This window comes from Micropterus salmoides, unplaced genomic scaffold, assembly GCF_014851395.1.
Source record: "Micropterus salmoides isolate LMB-PRFRI ecotype aquatic unplaced genomic scaffold, ASM1485139v1 Ms_hic_scaffold_1, whole genome shotgun sequence".
Classification (NCBI taxonomy): domain Eukaryota; kingdom Metazoa; phylum Chordata; class Actinopteri; order Centrarchiformes; family Centrarchidae; genus Micropterus; species Micropterus salmoides.
Window position 1 is genome coordinate 51,378,817 of NW_024040040.1, and position 25,090 is coordinate 51,403,906.

The 25,090-nt window shown below is 41.3% G+C and overlaps 1 protein-coding gene and 1 pseudogene across 2 annotated transcripts in view; both read left to right on the forward strand.

Moving 5' to 3' along the window:
* LOC119896449 overlaps window positions 1–23,884 on the forward strand; it is a 37,008-nt pseudogene extending 13,124 nt beyond the window's left edge.
* The window catches only part of LOC119893815 (NACHT, LRR and PYD domains-containing protein 12-like), a 636,326-nt gene that overhangs the window by 596,076 nt on the left and 15,160 nt on the right, over window positions 1–25,090 (forward strand). The gene's annotated exons all lie outside the window — the stretch shown is intronic.

Sequence of the window (25,090 nt, forward strand, 5' to 3'; positions counted from 1 at the left end):
GAATATGCTGTGAACATTTCAATCTTAATTTAACTCTGTCCCAACTAGTTGAGTGTGTTGCAGGCATGAAATTCTAACTTTGTTTATATTTACAAAATACAATTACGCTGGTCAGTCAACTATTGAAAATCTTTTTTTTGTACTTTTGTCAGTTAATGAAGATTCACATGAATTCACAGATTTGCCATTTATTGCATTTTGTTTAAATATAATTGTTTAAATAATTTTCTGGAAATTTGTATTCATAAAAAGTGCAGTGGTTGAAAGTAACGAAGTACGAATACTTTGTTACTGTACTTAAGTATTTTTTTTTCCATATTTACTTTAGTATTTTTAGTTGTTGCAACTTTTTACTTACACTTCGCTACATTTCTAAGCCAAAAATCGATATCGTTATATTCTGCAGGAGACCTCATTACATTATTAGCATGCGCTGCATGCTAATAATGTAATGAGAAGCCGCCTAGGCCAAGATTTAATACTTGGCTTGCACATAAATACATACTGTCATGCACATACATACATACACACTTTACCTAATGAATTGCTGCCTTAGTGAAGAAATAAATTCAATGTCTACTACTTGTACTTTAAATGTAGTGATTATATATTTTATTGCAAAATTAAGCAAGGGCAAGCATACAACCTAAACTGATTAAAACTTGAGTAAACTGATAAAATCTCTAAAATTCAAAACCTGATTATGATAGCTGAGGTTGAGTGTTTTCTTTTTTGGAGAGAAAGGGAGGGGAAGGAGTCGTCCTGGCCAAGGAGATCTTTCCTCTTCTGCGGATCTTTAGAGTCTTGTAGAAACTCGAGGCTTTGTCCAAAGCCCTCAAATTGTCTCCAAAAGTCTTCAGTCTTCGTTGCAGTTAAGTGAGAGAAAAATTTCGGAATCCGATGATTCTTCAGTTGGTTTGGTTACCCTCTGTGGCTCGATCTCTTGAAGTCCCCTGAAGAAAACTTTGAAGTATTCTCTAGTTGTTTGCTGTTCAAATCCCCAACTCTTGTCTTAGGCTCTTGGTCCAGCGGTGATGGTCTTGCTCCGAGTCCAATGCCTCTGAGATCTGCCGAGGAATAACACCGATCTATGTCTGACTCATTGTCATGATGTCTTCACCCAAACTTAGTGACCATTTGCATGTTGTTATTTAATCTTTACCCTAATTCTCCTTACTTTAAACCATATTATTTATTTTACAATCGGAAGATCAATTAATTTTATTAATCTTCAATATCAATGAGATGTCCTGATTTTCAATCATCATCATGTAATTTTTATAACAAATATCTTTCTTTTAATCTCTATTCAATATATTGCTTATAGCATTGTTAAGCTCTGTGTTTTGCAGATGGAAGTATGTTGCACTTCCCTTTTCTCACTCACTGTTGTTACTAAAGGGAGAAAGGCTCCAGTTTTCTTCTTTGCGACCTGATAGCAAGAGCGTTGGGATCTCAACTTATTTGACAGTAGGTATATGTGCGCGAGGTGAGGATTTGCCTCTTAGAGCTTCCACGGTGACAACATTGTTGTCTCTGATGAGGACTCCACTCCAGGGCTTAGCACAGACACGGTACAGGACCAGGCTCGAGGCAAAGTAGAGGAGGGCGGGCCACAAGGGTCTGAGGAAGGAGAGGTAGAGGACAGGGAGGACGAGGTGCAAGCCAAGGAGCACGTATTCTGGGACCTACATTGAGCTTCACACTCCGGCATATGAACAGGTATATATACAGTATACATGTATATTATAATGTTAGTATATTATCTCCTAGTGTACTTTTCTCAGTGTTTCCCCCTGAGCACTTTGGGTGTCAAAAATAAAGTGCTATATAAATGTAATCCAACACTATTTATATTACTTTTACTTGTTGTTTACTGATTACACCACCGCTAACTACAGCTCTGCTTCAGCCATCGCCTCATCTGTTATGTATGTTGACCTGGTGTGTAATGTGGACACACAAGTCTTGTTAGAGAACAACAAAGCCCTGTTCATTAAAAATATCTAATGATGTTGATGAATGTTCTGTCCAATTACACCAATATTTCCAATTTGGGATTCTAACATCTATATATTCCTTTACAGGCCAGAATTCAAGTACTGTGAACAACATCCAGACTACTGTGTTTTCATGAACCACACATGGCTGATCTTCCAGACCCAGGAAAGGGTAACATAGTTCAGTCATGCAGCATACAGACAGTTTGTAGAGTGGCAATGTGGAGCACTTGGTCACAGGGTTGATACCAAGTTGCTGCTTTTTTAAATAAAACACTGAAAATGATAAATGCCTTTTCTTTACACTTCTTTACAGCATAACAATAAAGCAACTACATTTATGTCTTATGTCTCAAATAATGACAACCAAATATGATAGAACACTTGTTTATTGTTATAATTATACTAATACTACAACCTGTATCACAAATAGATCATTTTAAACATCATTAAAAAGAAATATATACAGGAAGAAAGGCAAGGTGTGTCCAGAGGAATCTGGTTATGAAGACAGTTCAGACTTTGTGATATATTAAATCATCTCCACAGCTGCTACATGCAATCACCTCTCTGACATGATTACCACATTACAAAACCAACCGTATTATATTTTTTGTTGTACATTTTGCTGTATCTATCAATACAGTTGGGGCAGGGACACCTGACTGAACCCCATGTTGATGGGGATCATCAGGTCTCCTGGCTCTGCTTATAGGCAACTGTCCGAGGAGTAGGATGGCACTCTGGAGGTCTGCCATTTAAATGTAGTCTTTCTCCCCTTCCTGGACTTTTTGTTGTACACCTTGCCGTACCTGATAATACAGAAAGAAGTATTAGCTTAGTGAAAAGTTTGTAATACCTGACATTGTTCTTATACAGTAGTTAGCATTACCATATAAAATGCAATATCAAAATCTGTATTCCTCATACTTTTTGAATATTTTTTGACTCATCACTAATAAATGTATTGAGTAAAATGCATAGGAGTATACTAATGCAATATACTAAATGGTGTCATCAGCTTTTCTCCTGGCTGGACTGTGGACATGGTGGTTGTGATCCAGGCCAGCCACCATGGATCAGTGTACAACTGCATGCGTCTATTTTTACACACAAAATAGTTTTTGCACATTTGCGGAACATTTCCTGTCAATTTGCAGGTCAAATTACATTTGGGACTTCCTTTTTACGAATTTGTGGAATATTGTCAGATCTATAAACAGAGATCTGTAAGTGTGAGAGCAGCGGTACACCAGCAGCTGGCGGTAGTCATCTGTAGGAGACAACAACTTCGACTTCTGCTGGACCACTGGACTCTACTCTGTCTAAAGTTTTTTGTACAAGTGTATATACTGTAGTTTACTGTTGAACACTTTATCACTGAGTGCAGTGGCAGGGAGCAGAGGTGTGGACACAAATGCAGACAACGGCAAAGAGAATGCAGTTCAAACCAAAGATTTACTAACCAAACAAAAACAGGCTCACGTGGAAGCACAAGGAAAAAAGTCCAAACAAAGCTGAATCCAAACAGGTAAATCAGTAATCCAATCAGGCAAGAAGTAATTCAACAGACAGAGAAATAATCCCATCAAGGAGAACAGAGAACAGCAGAACACTCAACAATGAGAACATAACAAAGACTTAAAAGAACAAGCAAACATTTAAACACCAGGTAATGAGCAGGGCGGGACCACGACCAGGTGGAGGACATGAGGTAATTAGACAGAACACAGACACACAGGAAGGCAGATCATAGGGGGAGTAGACAGAACCAGACCAAAATGCACAAACACAACTGATCATCAAAAGGCAAATTAAACACAACAGGAAAAAAGCACACAAAACTAAACACTGTCAAAAAAAAAATCACCAGACCGAGAACAAAAACCAACACTTAGCAGACTAACTACAATCTAACAAGCAGCAGACAAATACTGGATAACAGAACACAAAGCAGACAAGACCAAATAATACAAACAGAACCAAGAGTGAATACCAAGACATAAACTAAGACACAGAACTAAAATGCAAATGAACAAAAGAATAAACATGGTTTCAAAGAAAAACACAAAACCCCAAACCAAAACAGACTAAACAAGGAAAAAATAAGAGCACAAAAAACTTTTAAAGCCTAAATGGCCTTGCCCCACTTTACATCTCTGAGCTGCTACACCCCTATACTCCCACTCGTTCTCTCAGGTCAGACGATCAACTGCTCCTTGGTGTGCCAAAAACAAAGCGCAAGCTCAGAGGGGCCCGTGCTTTTACTGCTTTTACTGCACCGCCACTTGCGGAGCTCCTCAACTCCGAAAATATTCAAGCATTTTTGTTCCGCCATCACTTCTCTAAAACTGTCAAATTCCAAATCTACATAGCTGATTTCTCACATCAAAACTTCTCAGAAGTGGATTTAGTGATGAAATTCCATACAAAAACTGTAAAACTTTTTGCTGGTCTCTGTCTGGTGCACAATGATGATGCAGTGAATAGTGAATATTCTCTCTGACCAATCAGCAGTCTGTTGTGTTTTCACGTTACATTTTAGTATCCCTCAGCTCGCTTGGAACCTTGACGGAGCTGAAGTGATATGAAAAAAAGTACCTGGAAGCAGGTACAGGTACAACATTTCTACAATGGAAAACCAAACAAAGGCGAGTTGAGCCAAAGGGCCTCCGCTCAGACTAGCTTGGTTTGAAGGCGTGCCTGACCCCGCCAGCTGCTTGGCAAGCTTTATGACGCATTTTCATTGTGATGTCACAAGTAAAGAAAGTGAAGGGCTGGACTACAAACGAGCTGTTTTCAAGCGGTTCAGAGCAGTGCTTTCTGTGGGAGATGGGAACTCCCTTTGGGCTGGACTAACTCAATAAACGAGAGGGAAAAAGCCAAAAAGCATAATACCACCTCTTTAATGAGATCTCGTTTTACCTTTTTGTATTTTACAGTTTTTAAGATTCAAAAATTATAAAGCAACAACACAGCAGTGTGAGCTGTGCTTGGTTTCTTACTGTCAAATTTGGCAGCAAGTCTTCTTTTCATATAAATAATGCTAAAAACACAAAAGTCCTGTTGGGTTCAGGTGTTTGGAGTTTTCTAAACTTCTACATTCTAAACCTTCTTCAGCTCTGAACAGATTATTACACACTGAATGATTTCAAGCAGGAAAATTGTCTTCTAAAGTTACATCATTTATTCTTTATTCAGGTTGAGGAGCTGCTTTTTGTCAGCGACCAGCTGTGCTTCTCTGGCTTTAGCTCTGAAGTCCAACCCCTCCCATCTGAGAGAGCTTGACATGAGTGAAAACAACCTGCAGGATTCAGGAGTGAAGCTGCTGCTGTGTGGTTTTCTGGAGGGTCCAGACTGCAGACTGGAGACTCTGAGGTCAGTTCACTGATTGTAGATTGTGTTTACTTGAAAATTTAATCTAATTTATGTTCATACACGACTTACATCCATAAAGTTGTACATTTCCTTATGTTCATATTTTCATATTTCTTGTACAAAATTTAGTCTCCAGTCACAAAAGAGTTGCATGTGTGTGAAGCAGAGGTGGAAAGAGTACTAAAATATTTTACTTAAGTAAAAGTACTGTTACATTGATGAATTTGTACTTAACTACAAGTAAAGTTACTGTTATAGAAATCTACTCAAGTAAAAGTAAAAAGTAGCTCATTTAAAATTTAACGAGTAAAGTTACTGACTCCTAAAATAACTTATTTATTCTGATTTAATGTCTTATTTATAGGCCTACTTATTCTAATTATTTAATTTAATCACAGTCTTTTGCGATTTGAAGAGGGCACAAAGCCTGATAGTAGTTCGTTTGACAGATACTTTGCTAAAGCAATGGCGCAAAACAATGTTACAGACCTTTTATGTTATTATGAGAAGTTTTGTGAACGTTTTTGCTTGATTATGAAACTGTGGCGGAACAGATTAGTCTATGGCGGGCAGCACTGGGCTGGGAAAATGGGAATCACTGGACCGGATATGAAGTCATATCCCTATTTAGGCTACATTCAAACAGGTGGTAATCCAATCCAACTCCAATCTAACTTTATTTCTAAAGCACATTTAAAAACAACCAAAGTGCTGTACATTGACATGAATCAATAGATAGACAAAAATACAACACCAAACAAAACGGCAACATACAGCTCTCATCCTGGATTAAAAGCCAAGGAGTGAAAATTAGTTTGGTAATTTAAACGGGACTTCTTAGGCGTTAGCATAAATCATTTTTTATTAACATAGGCCTAAGTATAATTAACTAGTTACCAGCAGGTTGCTAGTGCCAACCAACATTAACAATGTCATGCACCAATGTCTTTTTGGCTAATTTGAGTTTTTATAGCTCTTACCAAACTATGAAAATGTCTTTTACCAACTACCTGTGGTCCAAGCAGGGTGCTAACTACAGTGGAGCTTGGCTTCTCTCAAAAAGAAATGACATGCTATTTTTGCCTTTTTTTTCTACATCTTCCATACCATCATGGATCATGCATAAAATGAGGAGCGTCAGGCTTTATCCATCCAGAGGGAATGATCACCGACTGTCCACAGCGTCGGGCCGCTCCGCGACCTCCTTTCCTTGGCCCTGTCCACACCCTCTCACTTCGGACAGTCGGTGATCGTTCAATCTGGCTGGATGAAGCCCAACGCTCCTGTTTTACACATAATCCATGTGCTGCTTAGGGCCAGCCCTGATAATGTTGGAGCCCTAGGCGAGATTTGAACTTTTCAGCATTAATTTCCTGCATTCTGGTGAATATTTCTGCACCAATTTATGGTTAATCTCCATATATATAAAGCAAAACACAATATTCAGGTGGTATGTGACAATTCAAAATATTAAAATTTAATAGAACATAATGCAGTAAGCCTTTCAGGCATCCTGTATGCTACTGCTTTTAAATGTGTTTTCTCCTGTAGATCAACTTTTCTATTTTAATAAAATCCCTGCTGAGTCAGTACACATGCTTAGTCTTCCCTTCTCTTTTGAGTCTTCATTTGGGGAAATAACCTATTTAAATAGGCCTGTGTGGGACCTTTTCACTTCAATGATAAATTAATTCATTTTAATTCAGTTATAAACTCCTGGACTTTAATAGCTCCTGTGTTTCAGCAGGTATTCTGTTCATGTTCAAAACTTTCTGCACATTCAGAATCTCTCCCATAGTGTTCTCTGACATGTCCAGAAAAAGATCGCAATATTACGAGACTAATGTCATCATTTAATGAGAATTCATAATATTTTAAATTCCAGCTGGCCTCTACTCTGCTGTGCATTACGTTATTGATTCGCTGTTATATAGCCTGTACCCTTTAGACCATTACACCGACACAGTTTGGGACAGCATGCTGCATGTGAAACCAAAACCACTACTGATCAGGCAGAAATCTCACAATCCACACGTTAACTTCAGAAGCTCTAATAAAGTGCATCTCACAGTCCAAAACAGTAAGGCTGTGCTTCAGTTTTAAGATGTTTATATTGCAAAACTCTACTGTTACTGTGGGCTCACAGCGCGAGGTGCACATGATTAAAATGAATACAGAAGATCCTCTAAACTAATATTGATAAAGTTTGGTTTCTGTTGATTTCAAAGTGTCTTCTGTATACAGATGTGACCATTTATCAAAAATTATGAACGTTAATTTACAAACCCATTTACAAAAAAGTTTGGATATTTTCCAAAATTAAATAAATCTAAAACCTGGGATTTGTAAATTCACATGAACCTTTATGTACCTGACAAAATACAGAAAAAGACTTTCAATAGTTTAACTGACAAGCGTTACAAATTTACATACCTACTGCGCAGCAAGAGAAGTTTTTTTCGACTCAGCGCGAGTCAACTCCGCCCAGCTAATGCGACACCGGCAATTTTAATCATGGGCACCTTGCGCTGTGATTAATTAATTAATTAATTAATTTATCACTGAGGTGAAAAGGTCCCTCGTAAGCCTATTTAAATATATTTCCCCAAACGAGTTGTGTTGGTAGTGTTGAGAGTGTGCAGTCGCGCTTACCGGCCCTAGTAAGACCACTGTTTTGTACAGAGATCACAGCACTTCCACTTGCTGTCTCTGCTTCCCTTTTAGCTTGCACTGAAAACATTTCCTTCTCCTTGGACTGGACATGCAAAATGGTGGGATGCTTCAGTTTGCATACTTTACACAAAAGACGTTTTTACAAAGGAAAGTTTTTAATTCAGGTTTTTATTTCATGAAAAATTCCACCAAATTAATAATTGTTGTAGTTAATACACTACTACACCACCATTACATTTTCCTTGTTGCGCACCCCCTAGTGGTAGCTCACGCACACCTGCACTTTGGGAATTACTGGATTAGCACATAGTAATGTTGAGCTCCACATTTAAACCTGGATTATAAATGGATTTTTATCTCTATTGTTTATTCTTTATTCAGATTGAGTTGCTGCAGTCTGTCAGACATCAGCTGTGCTTCTCTGGCCTCAGCTCTGAAATCTAACCCCTCCCATCTGAGAGAGCTGGACCTGAGTGACAACAACCTGCGTGATTCAGGTGTGAAGCTGCTGTGTGGTTTTCTACAGAGTCCACACTGTAGACTGGAGACTCTAAGGTCAGACACCATTTTTTTTACTTCTGTGCTGAAATTAACATGATGTGAAAGTTGTGCTGACACTAAACACACTCTATATACCGTACTATACTCTATACTCATCACTTTGTCTTTTTACCTTATACCTGTACAGTGCAATGCTTATTTCCCCAGCGTGGGATCAATAAAGTCTTATCTTGTCTTAATGCTAAAGTTTATTTTCTTATTTAGTGTTTTAGTCCATTGACTGTGACAGAGCAATGTTGAGCTCAACATATAAAACCTTAATATGACAAGAAATATTTACACTGGATAATTCACTCTGAACATCTTGAATTCTTGATTTTTGCGTTAAATCCTTCATGATTATTTTTCTTTTTTAAAATAAATGATAACAGAAGTTAATAAATACAGTGAATAAATAATCTCTATTTTAACTGTCAGACAATAATAAATATTTTTGCTTTTTCCAACATTGTTATGAAGCTATATGATGCTTATACTGACTGAATAGTTTAAACTGAAGATGCTTTGACTTTATTACTCCACTATTCCTAAAAGAAATAATGTTGATGTCTTTTGTTCACATTTCCCCAAAATCCATCCTAACATATTTGGCATCTTTGGAAACTTTGGGATCTTAAGTCGAATCTTATATCAGTTTCTGTGGGTTTTTATTTGTGTTTGGCTGCACCACATGAGTTTGTATAGATGGAGCCACTGGTGGAGCTGCAGAGTTTAAGAGATGAAATCACTACGTCTTTATTGAAGTAGCAGCTTGTTGTCATTATTAATGGGAGCTCTTCTTACCCTGAATTTTACAGTTTTTAACCTGCATCCTGTTGGGTTCAGGTGTTTGGAGTTTACATTTTCTAAACTTCTACTTTCTACACATTCTTCAGCTCTGAACAGATTATTAAACACTGAATGGTTTCGAGCAGGAACATTGTCTTTTAAAATTACATAATTTATTCTTTATTCAGATTGCGGGGCTGCGGTTTGTCAGAAATCAGTGCTCTGGCCTCAGGTCTGAAGTCCACCACCCCCCATCTGAGAGAACTGCAGCTGAGTAACAACAACCTGCAGGATTCAGGAGTGAAGCTGCTGTGGTGTTTTCTGGAGAGTCCACTCTGTAGACTGGAGACTCTGAGGTCAGACACCAGTTTTTACTTCTGTGCTGAGATTAACATGATTTGAAAGTTGTGCTGACACTAAACATACTCTATATACCATACTATACTCTATACTCATCACTTTGTCTTTTTACCTTAAACCTGTACAGTGCAATAATTATTTCCCCAGCTTGCTTGGGATCAATAAACCTTCTTCAGCTCTGAACAGATTATTAAACACTGTATGATTTCAAGTAAGAACATTGCCTTCAAGGGACAAGGTTGTTTATTAATCATTATACAGCACAAGGCTGCATAACAAAATAAAATTTGTAGTTCCTTCATGCTACACACCCACAACTTATAATTAAGTATAATTAAAATATGGTAACATATAAAATAAAAAAATATATATACAGTTATTTATATACATATATACATATACTGTATATACACCCCAAATATTCCACAGTGCATTCTTTGAATTTGCATCTGGGGTGAACGTAAACAGCAGCACCCAGATGACCATATGAAAGTTTGATCTTCATTCTTTATTCAGATTGAAGGGCTGCAGATTGTCAAAGATCAGCTGTGCTTCTCTGGCCTCAGCTCTGAAGTCCAACCCCTCCCATCTGAGAGAGCTGGAGCTGAGTGACAACAAGCTGCAGGATTCAGGAGTGAAGCTGCTGTGTGGTTTTCTGGGGAGTCCACACTGTAGGCTGGAGACTCTGGGGTCAGTTTACTGAATTGTTACTATTGTAGATATGATATATTTAATTATTAATTGAACCTAATTTATGTTCATACATAAGTTACATCCATAAATTTCATTTTGTTCATATGTTCATGTTCCTTGTACTAAATTTAGTCTTCAGTCACAAAAGACTTGTGCTTCTTAAGGAAACTGTAGACAATGTTCGCTGTTAAATTAATGTTTATAATTTTTGGTAAATGGTCATATTTGTATACAGAAGAATCTCTGAGCTAATATTTTAAATTGATAAATGCGTTCTGCTGAAGGAGAAATATTCATTTGTTTTCTGTTGATTTCAACATGTGCTCACAAATAATGTCTGATCATTGATGTCGATCCTTCAGAATACACAGACATCAGAGCATGTTTCCAAATGCAGCTGTTTGAAGGATCAATATAGTTTTTCTCCTCTAATTCCAGAACATTGTAATGTTGAGCTACACATTTTAAACCTGATCACATCTGATTGGATTTTTTTTTTTTTTCAGATTGAGTTCCTGCAGTTTTTCAGAGATTAGTTGTGCTTCTCTGGCCTCAGCTCTGAAGTCCAGCCCCTCCCATCTGAGAGAGCTGGAGCTGAGTGACAACAAGCTGCAGGATTCAGGAGTGAAGCTGCTGTGTAAGGGTCTGGAGAGTCCAGACTGTAAACTGGAGACTCTGAGGTCAGAACCCATTTTTTTATTTTTGCTTCTGTGCTGAGATTAATATGATGTGAAAGTTGTGGTGACACTACATTTACATTACATCTACTCATTTGGCAGACTTACATTTGAGGAACAAAATATACAAGCATCAACAGAGCATCAAATACAGATCTACAACTGAACACTAAACTGCAGACATAAGGCTGATATTATACTGATCCAAACTTAGTAGGTCCAGTGTGTAATATTGACAAGGATATATTGACAGAAATGCAATATAATAATAACTATGTTTTCAGTGGTGTATAAAGACCATACCGCGGGTCCTCTTACATCGAAGTCGCCATGTTGCTGTCATGTTTCTACAGGAGCTCAAATTGACAAACTACTCTACAGAGTGCGTTTGTCTCTACGTTGAATATTTACAACAACAACAAGAAGTAGTAGGAGTAGTTGTCTAGTTTGTTAAAGTAAGAAGAAATATGAAATCTTGGCCAAAACAGACAGTGATGGACATGCAGTAGACAGACTGAATGATGGCTTTGTAGAAGTGGATCAGGAGCTCCTTAGGCAAGTTGAGCTTCCTGATATGGTGCAGGAAGTACATCCTCTGCTGGGCATTCTTGATGATGGTGTCTGTGTTGGGCTCCCACTTTAGGTACTGGAATATAGTGGATCCCAGACACCTGAAGGATTCCACAGCAGACACAGGGCTATTGAGTATGGTGACGGGGGGCTGAGTTGGGAGGGGCTCCTCCTGAAGTCCACGGTCATCTTCGCAGTTTTGAGCATGTTGAGCTCCAGGTTGTTCAGACCACACCAGAGCGGTAGCGGATCAACCTCTCGTCTGTAGGCCGACTCATCACATTCCCGGATGAGGCAGATTACCATTGTGTCGTTAGCGAATTTCAGGAGTTTGACAGATGGGTCTCCTGAGGTGCAGTGATTGGTGTAGAGGGAGAAGAGCAGTGGGGAGAGCACACACCCCTGGGGGGCGCCAGTGCTAATGGTCCGGGTGCTGGATGTGATGTTCCCCAGTCTCACCTTCTGACTCCTGTCAGTCAGGAAGTTTGTGATCCACTGACAGGTGGAGGCTGGCACATTGAGCTGGGTGAGTTTGGTGCTGAGGATGATGGTGTTGAATGCCGAGCTGAAGTCCGTGAATAGGATCCTTGCATATGTCCCTGGAGAGTCGAGGTTTTGCAGGATGTGATGCAGTCCCTACATGATGACAGCATCATCCACTGACCTGTTAGTTCTGTAGGCAAACTGCAGGGGGTCCAGCAAGGGGCCTGTAATGTCCTTCAGGTGGGCCAACACCAGTCTTTCAAAGGGCTTCATGACTACAGATGTCAGGGCGACAGGCCTGTAGTCATTTAGTCCAGAGATGGAGGATTTTTTGGGGACCGGGATGATTGTGGAGCGATTGAAGCAGGAGGGAACTTCACACAGCTCCAGTGATCTGTTGAAGATCTGTTTGAAGATGGGGGCCTCTTTGCTGCTTTGACCTCTTTACTCAGCGTGTTCCTGGCCTGGTTGTACAGGACTCTGTCCCCACTTCGGAAGGCCTCCGCGTTGGTCTGACGAGGCTGCCTGAGTTTCGCTGTGAACCAGGGTTTTTGGTTGTTGTGTGTGCGGAAGGTTTTAGTCGGCACTGATGTAAGGTCGTTAGATTGTCCAGGTTAGTGGCTGCAGCCTCAAAACACTCAGTCAGTACAGTCTAAGCAGGCCTGTAAATCCAGCTTTGACTCGTTGGTCCATCTTTTCACACTCTTTACAACAGCAGATTTCAGTTTTTGCCTGTATGTCGGGATAAGATGAACCAGACAGGGATCAGAGAGTCCCAAGGCAGCACAGGGAACAGACTGTTAGGCGTCCTTCAGTGTTATGTAGTAGTGGTCCCTGGTGGGACATTTAATATACTGTCTGTACGGAGTTCATGGCTGAGGTTTGTTCTGTTGAAGTCCCAGAGAACAATGAGCAGGGAGTCTGTGTGTTTTTTCTCCACGTTAGTTATCTGGTCGCCCAGGTGTAGTAATGCCTCACTAACACAGGCCTGAGGTGGAATGTACACGGTGACCATAACAAACAAGGAAAACTCCCATGGTAAATAAAAAGGTTTACAGTTATAAGAATAATGACAATTATATTATATAATAATTATAAGAATAAGAATAATGTCTGTCTCTACGTGAGGACTGCGTGATTTCTTCAACATTGTGACATCTGTGCACCAATCTTCGTTTATGTTGAGTCCACTTCCCCTTGTTTTTCCCGTGAGCGGCATTTCGTGATCCGCACGGATGAGATAAAATCCCGGCAGGTGTACTGTCCAGGATGTCCTCGGTGAGCCAGGATTCGGTAAAACAGAGGGCGGCAGATCTGCAGAAGTTGGAGTTAGTTCTGTTGAGGAGCAGCAGTTCGTCCATTTTGTTGGCCAGAGAGCGGACATTTGCCAGGTGGATCGGAGGGAGCGCAGTGCGAAAACCCCGCTGTCTCAGTTTAACCAGCGCGCCAGCTCGCTTCCCCCCGGTGTCTCCGGTAGATCCTATACAGAGCTGCTGCTCCTCCAACTGATAACTCAGAGAAAGTTCCATATTCTAGAAAGAGTGGTGGAATTGTGTGAGCAGTTGAAATTCCAATATTTAAGAGCTAAATTCTGATTATTATTTAATTTATTCTTTATTCAGATTGAATGGCTGCAGGTTGTCAAAGATCAGCTGTACTTCCCTGGCCTCAGCTCTGAAGTCCAACCCCTCCCATTTGAGAGACCTGGAGCTAAGTATGAACAACCTGCAGGATTCAGATGCGAAGCTGCTATCTGATCTTGTGGAGAGTCCACACTGCAGACTGGAGACTCTGAGGTCAGTAGAGGGTTGGAGTCAGTCCATGCTGGTTTCAGCAGTATTGTACTAAACACAGTGTCAAAGCAGGGATCCAGTATTTCCTGTAAACCTCTAACCTCCAACCAGGATTTTGAAATTAGTGAGGTTATTGGACCGTGACTTTAAATTACCCTTTTTAAACTATGTGTAGTCCTTGGTCCTGCGTGTTCTTTAATGAAGCAATAGGAGAAGGCGTTTTTGGTCAAAGTTAATGAGTTTTGTTACAAGTAAGTGAATAAAGCTTCCAGAGCTCTGGATTTTGAGTCTTCCTTTCCCTGACCACCAACAAGCTGTGTAAGTACATGAAGACTGACTCGCTATCTCTCCCTGACCCATTATACATCGTCAAGTCATAAAACAAAAGTGTAGGTCAGTGCATGATTGGCCCACGTCCTCTGACCCCAATGTTTCGTCATCCGACTCCACGGATCACCATGCTGTTGCTGGGCAGATTACGAGCGTAGTCCCTGAAACAAGATTGTGTTACATTCCAGACCACCCCTCACCCATCTCCCTGTTTTCCTTATCTGATCATGCAGAGACTCCCTGTAACTGCCCTTCTCCAAAAACACACACATCCGGTCTAGTTTAATAAATGATAGACCAACATATAAACTTCTACCTATAAAATAAATCAGATCAATATAAGAAAACACAATAATATTGGTTACCCTGAGTAATACGCAAATCATGCTATCATAATCCCTCAAGTCCCCCTTTTTGGTCTCATAAAAATGAGACCAACAACAACAGCCCATAGTTACACTGGGGAGTTCTCTTCTTTGTTTCCCTCTCCGAGCCATGCCATCACCTCCGCCTGGACCATTTGATAGGGAGGTGGAACATTCGTTTTCTCCACAGCTGCGACTATTCCACGCTCGCAGAGGGACCTGATGCAGGGAATACAACAACAACCACACAATCCCACACACGCAATCATCCCAACCAGAGACATGACCGCAGACATAATGAGTTTTCCATTTACCAAACCATTGCTCAAAGATACCACCTAATGGATTGTCTATCCCTGAAGCTTCATGCGTTTCCTTTGAGAGTGTTCTAAGGCCTTCCGGCGCCTTAGTCACAGATCCATCTGGTGGTGGTCTGCTGGTTGTTTGGTACCCCTGCCTCTCAGACCGTCCTCCCACCATAATATTGGTACCACAATCATACATGCAATTACCACAATCATACATGAAACAATACACAAAAACCATCCCCTTTGGAAGAGCCCGTTGTCTGGTATGTACATCGTTCTGAAAAACAATATCACACAAGATTATAATAAAAAATAAAACAAGCACACAAGTAAAAGCAAGCTAAATCCTCCAAGAATTCTGGGACTGTCCTCTCATACAGCAAAACTTTTACCAGGAGAGTACTTATACCTCACCTGCTCACCAGAACCTCTTCCGCTATACGTTAAAAAATGAATCAAAGGAAACGGATTAAAGTGAGTTCAATGTGTCTCTGAGTTCACTGAGTCTCTCTTATCTGTTCGAGGGTCCTAGTGGGAGGATCTGTTGCTGCACACTGGCTCCATTGGTACCAGGTTTCTCCTTTCCCGTACAGCTTCATTGCATGCGAATTCCTTTCTGTCACCTTGTAGGGTCCTGTCCACCTTGGCTCAGACCACTTCCACTTGATCACCTTCAGTAAAACCCACTCCGTGGTTGGCGATGTCCCTTCGTCCGACACCCCCTTTGCTGCTGCAACCTGTTTGCAGAAAGCTGACACCAGTACTGTTGGTTGATCATGATAAGGTTTATATCTTACTGGGCTTTCAGCTGCTTCCTCAGTGAGCAGTCCAGATTACCAGTCCCGGGAACTGTTGTCCTGTGGTTAACTCGTAAGGAGTAAACCCTGTCATTGAGTTAATTGAGCTGCGGAGGGACAATTGATAGAGCTTCTACCCTGCTCAGTTTAGTTTGTGCACACACTTGACCAATTTTTGCTTTGTCCCATCACTATGTGTGCTGTTTTCTGCAAAATTTTTGCCCCTCCTGCTGCGTGTCTTGTGCTCGGAGGATGTCTGTCTTCAGTTGGATCTAGAGTTATGCTGGCATACATAAGCACCTGTCTACCTCCCCCTTTTTTCTGAAAAAGCACCCAATTTACTGTGTGTGATTTTTCAGAAACATCCAAGAAAAATGGTAACTGGTAGTTAGGTATTGCCAGGGCAGCAGTACTGGTTAGGGCATGTTTCAAAGCAATAAAACTGGCTTCGGCTTCAGTGGTCCAATTCAATTGGGCAGAGAGATTTCTCATGCCTTGCTCATTAACCAGGGCCCTGAGAAGGTAAGTTAATTCACCATATGATGCCACAAACTGCCTGCTGTACCCTGTCAAGCCTAGGAAAGACAATAGGTCTTTCACAATAAGGGGTTTGGGATGGCGCAAAATAGATTACAGGTGTGAGGGTGACATCCCTGTACCTTATCTGGAAATGATTCTTCCCAGAAATTAAGCTTGCTGTCTACAACACTGCAATTTGAATCTGGAGACTTTAAAACCACAAGCGAAGAGCTTAGAGAGCACGGAATGAGTGCAGTCAGGAATCAGAGTCTGGAGCAGCCAATAATATGTCATCTACATACTATCAAGATCTGATAGCTGCTGTTTCAAAATCTGGTTAAATAGACCAGGAGAAAGAATGAAACCCTGTGGCACTCGAGTGTAACGAAATTGAGTACCCTGAAAGGTAAAAGAGAAAATGTCTCTGAGATGGTCAGCCAGTGGCAGACAGAAGAATGCGTTGGCCAAGTCCACACATGTAAACCACTGGTGTTGTGGTGACAGAACAGATTGCAGTATATGGACTAGGCACAGTTACTGTTAGAGTGGAAACAATGCATTAATCCTACTTAAATCATGAGCCATGCGATATTTGCCAGTGTTCTGCTTCTCTACTGGCAAGATAGGTGTGTTCCACTGTGACTGAGATTCCTCCAACACCCCTGCTGCTAACAGTCCCTCAAAAGTGTCTGTTATTCCCTCCTCAGCTTGTTGATTACATGGATACTGCTTCTGCCAGATAGGAGTACAATCCGAGAGGTCAAAGGTCACAGGTTGCACATAAATGCAGTGCCCCTCATCTGTAGGGCCTGCTGACCATAACGCAGATGGGAGCGAAGTTAACATCGCCTCTGTGTCTTGATGGTCTGTTCTTTCCCTACCATGGAACGTCTCAATTTCTCTGTGTTCCAAATAACCTTATCTGTAGTGGCCTTAACAATTTTTAAGCCTTTTCAGATGATGAATAAAAAACATAGGGTAACTGGGTGGAAACCCAGCCGGATATCGACTCCCATGCGCTTACACATAGGGCCCAAATCCTTAGCCTGATGGTCTGAACTTATAGCTAAAGTGATATGGGGTACAGCTTCACCCTGCAATTTATACCATGTGATCTGTTCCTCAGTTCCTCAACAACCGCAGCCATGCCTTTTTTTCCCCACCAGGATACAACTAGAATAAATATCCCACTTGAGGTCAATGATTCCATTGAAAAATGGCTACTGATAAATTTCATCATATTCCTGGCGCTGTGGGAAACACATCTGCTGACAGCAACATCTGAGAAGTTGATTGCATTATAGAGATCAAGCAGTTCACAGTATAACCATTAGGAAAAGTCACCACCAGCCCTTGAGATCCACGCAAAATGGATGCACCGCATTTGATAAGCACATCTTTCCATCAGATTTGATGGGCATAAGGGAGAAGAAATATATGAGTGCATAAAAGTCTGATTTGCAACCCTGGTAGGTAGAGGTCTGGTGACTGGCAGGTTTTCAGGTTTTCCCGAGAATCCAACTAATTCCACTCTTGAGGATGACAGCTGTGATTTAAGCATATCACAGTTGATGGTGGAATAGCGTGCCCCTGAGTCCACAATAAATGGCAGTTCATCGTCATTTACCCTCATATGCAGGTAGGGGTCTGCCAGACCTACCAGCTGTGGGGTTCTTGGGCCTCTTCAGTACTGTTCCCCGTGCTCAGTCCAGGCAACTTGAGGGTACTGGCCCTGGGGGGCTGCTGCTGCATATGGCGCCTGATGCTGAGGTGGATGAGGTGGTGGACCTTGAAAACATGGCCCATATCCACCTCTAGGGGGAGCTATCTGACCCCTTTGTCCTGGCATTGCCCCATATGGACGTGTTCTTCCAGTGATTTTGGTTCACCACAATTAAAACAGCCATTGTTTGGTGGATAATCCCCTGAATCCTCCGCGATCCATGAAGCCTCCATGTTGCCCCCCAGGTCCCCCATGATAAGGAGGGTGAGTCGGGACCCACGGTGGTGTGGGATATAGGTCAGGAGTAGGTGCACCACTGACGGGTGGCTGCAACTGTTGAACCATCTGAGTTACAGACTTTCAGCCTTCTTTCTTTGCCTCATTTGCCTTTTTTCTAGCTTCCCCCAGTTGTAACTTTATCAGCTGTACCTGAGCAGAATCTAAGTCACTTTTTTGTTGAGCTTGCTTATCTCTTTATCTTTTCAAGTGATGTGTCAGGTGTTTTTCCCACTGTTCGGTGGAACACCCAGGAATATCTGGATTTCCTTCCATGGCTTCTTTTGCCTGCTGTGGAATCCCTGTCATTACTGCTTTTCTAAACAGCGGGGGGGGGCAGCTCCAGCAGCTCCCTAGGGAGGCGTCCAGAAGGCATCCTTACCAGATGCCCAAACCACCTCAACTGGATCCTCTCAACGCAAAGGAGCGGCGGCTCTACTTTGAGCTCCTCACGGATGGCCCAGCTTCTCACCCTATCTCTAAGGGAGACACCAGCCACCCGCCTGAGGAAACCCATTTCAGCCACTTGTACCCGTGATCTTTGTTCTTTCAGTCATGACCCAGCCTTCATTACCAGAGGTGAGGGTAGGAACGAAAATTGACCGGTAGAGAGAGCTTTGCCTTATGACTCAGCTCTCTTTTCGTCACAACGGTGCGGTAAAGTGAGTGCAATACCGCCCCCGCTGCTCTGATTCTACAGCCAATCTCCTGCTCCAATCTCCCCTCACTCGTGAACAAGACCCCGAGGTACTTGAACTCCTTCACTTGGGGTAAGGACTCATTCCCTACCTGGAGTTGGCACTCCATCGGTTTCCTGCTGAGCCACAGAATTAGAGGTGTTAATCCTCATCCCAACCGCTTCTCATTCTGCTGCGAACCGATCCAGTGAGAGCTGAAGGTCACGGACCGATGATGCCATCAGGACCACATCTTCCGGAAAAGCTGTGACGAGATCCCAAGCTCACCGAACCACAGCCCCTCCTCGCCACGACTATGCCTCGATATCCTGTCCATGAATATCACAAACAGGATTGGTGATAAAGTGCAGCCCTGGCGAAGGCCAACCCTCACCTGGAAAGAGTCTGACTTACTGCAGAGTACTCGGACACAGCTCTCGCTTTGGATGTAATAATAATAATAATAATAATAATAATCCTTATTTGTATAGCACTTTTCAAAAACAAGTTACAAAGTGCTTTAACAAGTGTAAAGACAATAATACCCAAAATCAATAATACAAAAACAATACAAGATAAAAGCATGAAAACATTGAAAAGACTAAAATACACGTTTAAGATAAATTTAAAATTAGTAAAATAGAATAAAATAAAAGGGATAAAATAAAGTCAAATAAGATCGGGAAAGGCTCTCCTATAAAAGTATGTTTTAAGAAGGGACTTAAAAGAGTTCACTGACTCAGCCGACCTGATTTCCTCGGGCAGGCTGTTCCAGAGCCTCGGGGCCCTGACAGCAAACGCTCTGTCCCCTTTAGTTTTCAGTCGAGACTCTGGAACAGACAACAGACCTCTGCCCGAGGATCTCAAGGTACGTGTTGGTGCGTATGGGACTAAAAGGTCGGAAATATAACAAGGCGAGAGGCCATGAAGAGCTTTAAAAGTGATCAATAGAATTTTAAAGTCAATTCTAAAACATACTGGGAGCCAGTGTAATGAAGCTAAAATAGGAGTAATGTGGTCATATTTCTTTGTACAGGGATTGGATAGCCCTGAGAAGGGCCCCCCTCACCCCATACTCCCGCAGCACCTCCACAGGATCTCCCGGGGGACCCGGTCATACGCCTTCTTCAGATCTACACACTACACGCTTCAGTGTATCTCAAATGTAGACTACAACTGTCATCACAGGCTTAGGGAGTAAATAGTTACATGTAATTTTGTTATGTAATTTAATTATATAATATAATATTATATAATTATAATTCGTTTTTTTGGTCATCCTCTGTCGTGATTTTGATTTTGTTAAGCATGAATTCCTTCAGCAAGTTCACTCAAAGCTCACACAGGTCATAAGCTAATTCACTCAAAGCTCATACTGGCTATAATAACCAGAGGTTGGAAGTTGACAATCAAACCCCCTTAATCAGTAATTAAGCATATACAGTGGGTACGGAAAGTATTCAGACCCCTTTAAATTTTTCACTCTTTGTTTCATTGCAGCCATTTTCCAAAAATCAAAAAAGTTCATTTTATTTCTCAGTAATGTACACTCAGCACCCCATCTTGACAGAAAAAAACAGAAATGTAGAAATTTTTGCAAATTTATTAAAAAGAAAAACTGAAATATCACATGGTCATAAGTATTCAGACCCTTTGCTCAGTATTTAGTAGAAGCACCCTTTTGATCTAATACAGCCATGAATCGTTTTGGGAAAGATGCAACAAGTTTTTCACATCTGGATTTGGGCATCCTCTGCCATTCCTCCTTGCAGATCCTCTCCAGTTCTGTCAGGTTGGATGGTGAACGTTGGTGGACAGCCATTTTCAGGTCTCTCCAGAGATGCTCAATTGGGTTTAAGTCATGGCTCTGGCTGGGCCATTCAAGAACAGCCACGGAGTTGTTGTGAAGCCACTCCTTCGTTATTTTAGCGGTGTGCTTAGGGTCATTGTCTTGTTGGAAGGTAAACCTTCGGCCCAGTCTGAGGTCCAGAGCACTCTGGAAAAGGTTTTCGTCCAGGATATCCCTGTACTTGGCCGCATTCATCTTTCCCTCGATTGCAACCAGTCGTCCTGTCCCTGCAGCTGAAAAACACCCCCACAGCATGATGCTGCCACCACCATGCTTCACTGTTGAGACTGTATTGGACAGGTGATGAGCAGTGCCTGGTTTTCTCCACACATACCGCTTAGAATTAAGGCCAAAAAGTTCTATCTTGGTCTCATCAGACCAGAGGATCTTATTTATCACCATCTTGGAGTCCTTCAGGTGTTTTTTAGCAAACTCCATGCGGGCTTTCATGTGTCTTGCACTGAGGAGAGGCTTCCGTCGGGCCACTCTGCCATAAAGCCCCGACTGGTGGATTGCTGCAGTGATGGTTGACTTACTACAACTTTCTCCCATCTCCCGACTGCATCTCTGGAGCTCAGCCACAGTGACCTTTGGGTTCTTCTTTACCTCTCTCACCAAGGCTCTTCTCCCCCGATAGCTCAGTTTGGCCGGACGGCCAGCTCTAGGAAGGGTTCTGGTCGTCCCAAACGTCTTCCATTTGAGGATTATGGAGGCCACTGTGCTCTTAGGAACCTTAAGTGCAGCAGAAATTTTTTTGTAACCTTGGCCAGATCTGTGCCTTGCCACAATTCTGTCTCTGAGCTCTTCAGGCAGTTCCTTTGACCTCATGATTCTCATTTGCTCTGCCATGCACTGTGAGCTGTAAGGTCTTATATAGACAGGTGTGTGGCTTTCCTAATCAAGTCCAATCAGTATAATCAAACACAGCTGGACTCAAATGAAGGTGTAGAACCATCTCAAGGATGATCAGAAGAAATAGACAGCACCTGAGTTAAATATGAGTGTCACGGCAAAGGGTCTGAATACTTATGACCATGTGATATTTCAGTTTTTCTTTTTTAATAAATTTGCAAAAATTTCTACATTTCTGTTTTTTTCTGTCAAGATGGGGTGCTGAGTGTACATTACTGAGAAATAAAATGAACTTTTTTGATTTTTGGAAAATGACTGCAATGAAACAAAGAGTGAAAAATTTAAAGGGGTCTGAATACTTTCCGTACCCACTGTAGTCTTAATGTTAGCAGATTAACACCTCAGCAGTTCCTCGTGTAATCACAACAACAGTAGATAACAGCAGAACAAAGCATGCACTGTCACAGTGTCGGCAGATCTTGCACACCTGCAGCCTCTCCTATGGTCATAATCCACAGTAGATGACAGTTGGACAAGACGAACCACCTGTAGTCTGTTCCTGCAGTCATTCCTCCCACTCAAGGATCTGTTTCTGTGTTCATGACTACAGTTCACTACTTATAAGTAAAAACTAAAGCATATCTATGTAAAAAGAAAATGAATAAGAATGATTAATAACTAATACTAGTAAAATGATTAAAAATGATATAAGAATGATTACTTAAAGTAACTGATTAAAGACAATAAAACTGATTAAAATGATTAACAATGATTAATAGTGATTAAGGATAATCACTGATGACTGTTTCTTGACTGATGTCTAACTTTTTGTCTGCAATGCTCCCCCTCTCTGTGTCCTAGGCATGCCCTCTGCTGATCATGGCATTTTAACCAAAAACCTGACTTTGTGGAATAAGCTTATGTCTCTTGTGCTGTGTACTATAGACAGGACATTCTTACTGTATTGATGTATGTTTTGTAACACAATTTTCACTAATTCTGCTTCTACATTTTCCTCTGCTGGGGTTTTTGATGATGCCTTGCTGTGCTCATCCTGCTCCTTACACACATGCCTGCTTACACACACATGTGCTACTGTTACTGCCTCCGGGCAGCTAGACACAGAGAGGACCACACACTCTCAGAGCTATGGAGTTTCAGCGTTGTGATCTTAACTTTACACTATAAAATAACACTCTAAATGATGACAATAGCTATAGAGTTTTGACACTGTAATCTTAGCTTTACACTCTAAAATAATACTTTAAATGATGCCAATTCAGACCACCTTTGCTCTAGCAATTAATGATAACAATTTAGGCTGTAATTTTCTAAAATAATTCTCAACACCTTCTGGGATGACAGCTATGCAGACCAATTTGAAGCAGTGTGCAGCATATGGTCTGAGCACTGACAGGTTGACCCTCTACCCCTTCAACCTCTGCAGCAATGATGGCAGCACTCATACGTCTATTTCCCAAAGAAAGCCTCTGGATGTGACGCTAAGCGCGAGCACTCAACTTCTTTAGTCGACCATGGAGAGGCCTGTTCAGGTTTATGGTCTCGGCCACCGTGCTGCATCTCAATTTCAGGGCAATCTTCTTATAACCTAGGCCAGAGCAACCAATGCTTTTTTCAGAACCTCAGACTGTTCTTTGCCATGAGGTTGAATGTTGAACTTCCAGTGACCAGTATGAGAGAGTGTGAGAGCGATAACACCAAATTTAACACACCTGCTCCCCATTCACACCTGAGACCTTGGAACACTAATGAGTCACATGACACATTTTCACTTTTGTTGCCAGCAGTTTAGACATTAATGGTTGTGTGATGTGTTATGTTGAGGGGACATCAAACTGTTATACAGTCTGTACACTCACTACTTTAAATTGTAGTAAAGTGTCATTTCTTCAGTGTCACATGAAAAGAACATTTGAGGGGTGTACACACTTTTCTGAGATACTGTACATTTTTCCTGTAATATTTCAAAGCTGAAAGGAAGCTGGCTACGCTACACAGGGTTAGGGTCAGACTTCTGGTCTGAACAGGACTGAAGTCCCTGCTGGTCTTTATACTGGATGTGCTGCATCACTGACTGACAGCTGATGAAGAGAGTCTCTGTAAACTCTGATTTATGACTTCTGCTGTTTGTCTTCTTCCCTCAACAGATGTTGGTGATCTCTGTGAGAGAGTGAGTGATGAGAAAGGTGGTGGTGTTGAGAGAGGATCAGCTGTGTCCTGATGATCCAGAGAGGTTGAAGCAGCAGCATCAGCTTGTGTGTGGAGAAGCTCTGACTGGGCCATGTTACTGGGAGGTAGAGTGGAGAGGAGAGCTTCATCCAGCAGTGACTGACAGAGGAATCACAACAGTGCTGCAATCTGAACTGCTCTGAGATCAGCTTCACTGTCAGACACAAAGTCAAGTCCACCATCATCCCTGTTTGTTCCTCTGGATGTGACAGAGTATCATCAGTGTATCTGGACTGCTCTGCTGCTGCTCTGTCCTTCTACACAGTCTCTGCAGACACACTGAGACTCCTCCACTCCTGCTTCACTTAGGCACCTCCTCCACCTGGACGTGGACCTGGACTTAGATTCAGATAATATGTACCCAAAGTGCCTCTACAGATTAGTTCTGGTTATGACAACATAACTGCAAATTAACACATTTTAATGGATTTTTCATATTGTTTTCTGTTGCAGCTCCACCTTGTGGATTGATGGAGAATTGCAGTAAATTTCCACATTTTTTGGATGCAGCATCCAGCCTGCATGCATAAAGTTTCTTCTCTGAAGTTCTGCTTATTAACACCAATACCAGACTCTTCACACAGTTCAATATATGATTTTTTAACACAGAGAAACATGAAGATAATACCTGTAGAAAGTTTGGATTTAATCAAAGCTTCTTGACGTCTACAAACTGAAACATGATTCTGATTCCAGTCTTAAGTCTCGTTGTTGTTAGTGCAGGATTAAACATCTGTTTACTTTTTGAAATACTCTCTTTTACTAGTATATCCAACCAGATTGTGTTGTTGCAGAAAACTGAACTAAAGAACTGCATAGTCTTGTGACAATTATCTGTGGGTTTGTCACTATGAATGACCTCATTCATGTTCACTTCATTATTTGTTGATTGTTAATATAAAAATACTGCTTAGAGTCGCTTTTTAGTCGCTGAATTATATCTGGATTTTAGTGAAAAGCCAGTCCTGTCTTAAACCTTGGTCAGGCACTGAACACCAGAACATTTTAATAACTTCTTATATAATTTTTTATTTTGACATTAAATTAATCAGCAAAACATAATATATAAGTACTAACTCTAAACTTTATTGTCATCAATAGTGATTATGTAGATGTATATTTGTACTGTTTTCTCATTTCAGTTTACATTGTTGCAGAAAAAAACAAATCTTGATATTCAAATCCCAT